This window comes from Octodon degus, unplaced genomic scaffold (genome assembly GCF_000260255.1).
Source record: "Octodon degus isolate 3935 unplaced genomic scaffold, OctDeg1.0 scaffold00259, whole genome shotgun sequence".
NCBI classification, from domain to species: domain Eukaryota; kingdom Metazoa; phylum Chordata; class Mammalia; order Rodentia; family Octodontidae; genus Octodon; species Octodon degus.
Genome location: NW_004524835.1, coordinates 2,828,700 through 2,834,146, shown reverse-complemented (window position 1 = coordinate 2,834,146; position 5,447 = coordinate 2,828,700). Strand labels below are relative to the sequence as shown.

The 5,447-nt window shown below is 38.6% G+C and overlaps 1 pseudogene; it reads left to right on the top strand.

Annotated features, from left to right (window-relative positions):
- The first annotated feature begins 3,718 nt into the window (after nucleotides 1–3,718).
- On the top strand, nucleotides 3,719–4,103 carry LOC101574105 (annotated as a pseudogene).
- Nucleotides 4,104–5,447: the final 1,344 nt, after the last annotated feature.

The following is a 5,447-nucleotide window of genomic DNA, read 5'->3' as shown; positions in this document are numbered from 1 at the left end:
CGTCCGCGATCTCCCGGATCTTGTAAATGTCGGAGAACATCTCATCGTGGCTGATGAGGTCCCGGTAGATAATCATGATGGTGGCTGAGGGAGGTGGCGGCCGCGCAAGCTTAGCAGGAGCCCGGAGCTCAGAGCGAGCGCGGTGCAGCTGGAGCGGCGCTCGGGGGGAGGGGGGAGCGGGCGGAAAAGCTCTCTTTTCCATTTAAAAAAATCTTATCTCCCTCTTTCCTATTACCTGTCTTTTATTTTGCTCTTTATTTTTACTTGTGATTTCTTATGTAAGTGGAAATATGCAATACTTAAGGAAGTATTTCTGATTTATTTAACTTAATATTATGGCATCAGGTTCGTCCATTTTCCCACAAATGACTCAGTTTTATACATCTTTATAGCAGAGTAGTACTCCATTGTATAAAATGCCATACTTCCTTTATCTATTCATCTACTGCCAGCCATATAGGCTGCTTCCAGGATTTAATTGCTATGAGTTATGCTGCTATAAGTGTGGGTATGCACTTATTCCAATATGATGGCTTTAGCTTTTTGAATAGATTGCTAGAAGGGGAACAGCTGGATAAAATGTAACTTCTACTTTTAGTTTTCAGGGAAAAATCTATAGTGATTTCTGTAGTGGTTGTATTAATTCACATCCCCAACAACATAGAGCTCTTCATTTGTTTGGCAGCCCTGCCAACTTTTGTTATTACTTGCTGTTCTGATGACACCCATTCTTTCTTAGGTAAGATGGAGTCCCAGTATTGTTTTAGCTTGCATTTCACTAATGGCCAGAGATGTTGAAATTTTTTTTCATGTATTCATCAACTATTTGTAATTCTTCTGAGAAGTGTCTATTAATTTGCTAGCCCATTTTTAAATGAATCTTTTAATTTGGTGGGCATCTAAGTTTTCTTTTCTTTTCTTTTCCTTCTTTTTTTTTTAGTCCCCTGTGTGAATAGTAGGTGGCAAAACCTTTCCCATTCTGAACTGCACTGAAGATGGTAATCTGTAATAGTAGTTTCATGCTAGGAGTGCCTGTCATTCTGGTTTTCTGAACACGGGCTGCTTGTCATGACATGTCAGTTGCTGCTGTACTCTCTCTTGGGCAGATGATTTTTCAAAAAGAAGTGGGTGGTGAATGAAGGCAGGAGACAAGAAAAAAATGTTGTGGGACTGTACTGCTTCAAGGTTGTATATGATTAGATTTCTGGATTTCTGTGTAAACATAAGAATTATATAATTCTTTATGCCTATTTTTAAAATATATTCTAATTTGTAAATTTTTTCATCATATTCTGTAGGGACTTAAAGTTCAACATATCAATACTTGATGAAAAATACCTGTTCCATGTTATGCCTAGGATGTTTGATATTCAGACAGATAGTGAGGTTAAGCTTAACAGCCTAGGTTGTATGGTAATAAAATAAGCTTCTCTTCTGGAGCGTTAACAACCTAAGTCTGCAGACCAAAATTAGAGAAAAAGGAAGGCCTCAAGGAAAGCCAACATTTTGGCCCTAGCCTTCCAAGGTCAATTAAGACTCAGGACATATGGAAATTTGTACTGTAATGTCATGTAACTCTGTAGTGTCCCAAATTTTCTGATCAAGGAGATTATGAGGCCAAAGAGGAAAGTAATCGATGATGTAGAGTGTCCCTAAGGAGAGTCATATGGAGAGAAAACATTCTCTCAGGCTTTCACAGAGAGCACAATGGCCAAGCAATGACTGTGACTCATTCACATGGCTGACACTGACAAAGGTTCTACATTCTGAGGTACAGGATCTCAGGATAAATCCTGAGGGGATTTCACTGACCTTATCAGACCCAAAAGATACAACTCTTGTTGCATAGGTCCTGCTTTACCTTGGTCTTAACCATCTAGCAGAAAAGTACAAAAACAAAATATAAGAAGTAAAGTCATGCTGTTATGTTGAGCGGTAGGGGACACAGGTCAACAATTTCTGATATTGCCAGTGAAGCAGAAGCCCCAATACTATTACGAACTACTGGACTCTTTTAGAATATCTTGTTGAATTAACACACCTATAATATTCAAAGAATAGAACTTAACAAAAAAAGGGGATACAGATGAATGTCCATTTTGTATCTGTGTGTTCAAAATGGTTAGTATAGATATATAGTTACGTTCTCTTAATGAATAGAGTGATTTGTTCTAATAGTGTTTCTAAATAGGATATCATGTCCGCATCTTGTACAGCAATTAAGCACTAGGAAGAATGCATGCAATGTGTTAATTATTGAATCTGTCCTACCAATTTCATTTGAAACTGTCTCATTGCTATTTGTTTCTCAATAAAATTGTGGAAAAAAATTTAAAAAATAAAAATAAAAACCTTTCCCATTCTCTAGGTGGTGTCTTTACTCTGTTGGTTGTTTCATTTGCTGTGCAAAAGATTTTTATTTTGATATGATTACATATGTTAATTTTGATGTTATTTCTTGTGTGATTTAGGTTCTGTTTAGAATGTTCTTGGCTATGTCTTCAAGAGTTTTATTGTAGTGTTTTATTTCTCTCTCTCTCTCTCTCTCTCTCTCTCTCTCTCTCTCTCTCTCTCTCTCTTTCTTTTTGGGTACCAGGGATCTTAACTCTTGTCAGGCAGATGCTTATGCCATAAATCTAGCTCCCTGGCCCATTTTATTTCATTTTCCAACAAGTTTTTCTCATTTAACATTTAGAGTTTAGATCAATTATGCTTTTAGTTTAGAACATGGTGAAAGATACAAGCCTATTGTCAATCTTCTACATATAGATAGCCAGTTTTCCCAGAACCATTTGCTAAAGAGGCTATCTTCATTTCAGTGTATGTTTCTTCCTCTTTGTCAAAGGTCAGACAACTGAATATACCTTAAATTTCTTTTTATACTGTATTATGTTCCATTGACCTATGTCTTTTTTGTGTGTGTGCCAATGCCATGCTGCATTTATCACTGTAACTTTGTAATATAACTTTTTTTTTAGCTTTCTGCAAAGCTTTATTCCAGAGGAGCTCAGTCCTTGTCAGCTGCCTTCCTCATGGTGGCCAGCATGTTGCTCAGCTCCTTGCACATCCTCTTGGCACAGATGTGTGTCCCCACCCTTTTCTTGATGAACTTAGGATGCATTTGTCCTTGGAAACACTTCTATGGTGCTCTGCTCATAGAGGTCAAAGCCACACACCTCCTGGACCATGTGTCACACAAACTTGGTGTGTTTTGGTGAGGCGTTCATGACGGTGGCTGTGCCTCGGGTTCTTCACATTCTCAGTCACCTTGTAGCCCTTGTTGAGGCAGACAGCCATGGGATAGCATAGGGTTATAGCTGGGGAAAGTGGAGAGGAAGGGCTATAAAATGAATTTAAGCTCAATGTCTGCTGCCTGGAACCCCATACTCTTACTTCCTTGGGTTCGCCCATTGCACCCAGCTATTCCCTAACCCACACAGTGGGGCTGGGGCCCTGTATGGCATCAGATATAATTTAAATTAAGGTTGTTTTTGTTGTCTTAACTTGCTTTGGTATTGAATCTATTCTTTTTCTGTATGAATTTTATGATTGTTGTCTTTATTTCAGTGGGGAATTCTGCAGGTATTTTGGTGGGGATTGCATTAATCTATATACTAGTTTTCAAAGTATTACCATTTTGAGGTAGGCTGTGCTGGATTGCCGCTGCTGCCATCATGCCAGCCCCTTGGGTCTCAGTGATACTGGATGACACTCCAGAATGGGAGACAAGCCAGGCTGGGAGCGGATTGGACCCAGCTTCATTCAGCATTACTACCACTTATTTGATAACAGCAGAACCCAACTAGGTGCAATTTACATTGGTGTATCATACCATAGGTGGGAAGGACAGCAGTTCCAGGGGGAGAGCTGCCATTATGGAGAAGTTGTTTAGCATTCTGTTCCAGAATATTCAGCACAGCATCACAACACAGTACCTTCAGCCTACACCAGATAGCAGCATCATCACTATGGTTGTGGGCCAGCTCAAGGCTGATGAAGACCCCATCATGGCGTTCAACCAGCTGTTCCTATTAAAGAACATTAATGACACTTGGGTTTGCACCAATGATATGTTCAGGCTTGTCCTGCACAACTTTGGCTGACCTCCTCCCAGCCAGGAGCTCATGCTATTCCTTCTCCCTCCTCTTCCTGATGCTATCACATTCCTCCAGATTCTCCAAATATCATACACAAGCAAACAGGGCCATGGTGGATGTGGCTGCAGTACACTGCTGCTGCCACAGTGTTGCACATGATGTTTGGGCACTAGACTGGTTGCATCTGACAGGAGAAGTTTGTGCTGCACCAGCATGTGATATGGAGAGACTTAAGTAATGCTAAAGATTGTCCTTTTTATATTTTTTAATCTACTGACAAGTTGCTCTAGTATCCCAGAGAAGTAAAGGAGAAAGCAGCTGCCTCATCCTTTAAATACTTATTTGTTCAGATGTTTCAATGCGCCATGATACAACAAAAGCAAAAAAATTTCTTAAACCACAAAAACAAAGTATGGCTATTTTGAAAATATTATTTTGCTTACACAAGGAAAATGGATATATTTTCTGTTTCTGATGTCCTCTTTGATTTCTTTTTTCAAAGATTTATACTGCTTCTTTTAGAGATGGCTAAATTCCTTTGTTAGGTTTAAATCTAAGTATTTAATTTTTTGTGAATGTGTTTTAATAGTATAGTTTTCTTAATTTTTTGTCTGTTTGTTCGCTATTGGCCTACAGGAATGCTTTTGATTTTGTATCCTATAACATTGATGAATTCATTCAATAGTTCTAGGCATCTTTGGGGGAACATTAGGGGTTTGCATGTAAAAGATCACCTTATCTACAAACAAGAATAGTTTTCCTTCTTGGTTTGCTCTATGTATTTCTTTTATTTCGTTCTCTTGTCTCCTTTCATCTGGCTAAGTCTTAGAGTACTATATTGAACATTAATGGTAACAGTAGATATCATTGTCTTGTTCCCAATTTTACCAGAAAAAAACTTTCAGTCTTTATCCATTCAATATGATATTGGTAGAAGGTTTGCTGTAAATGGTCCATTTCTAGTTTTTATGTCCATTTCTATTTAAAAGACGTTTAAAATAAAAATTGATTTTAAGTTTAATGAAAGACTTCTTATCTACTGGAATGGCCATATGTTTTTCTGTGTTTCTGTTAAATGATAAAGTTTAATTATTAAAACACTTGCAATCAGGTTCAGGGGCCAGGATTTGATCCTGGAGCCTGCTATGCTAGCCCCAACCGCGGGGTGCACTGAGACAGCAATTGAGACAAGGTGTGGTGGCACTTGCCTGTAATCCCAGCTCTTGGGAGGCTGGCAACAGAATCACTATGAGTCTGATCTAGTAGTGAGACCCTGAACACCCTGTAGATCCTGCCCTAAAGTATAAAATAAATACATAAATAACCATAAGACAACTTAATATTTTTATT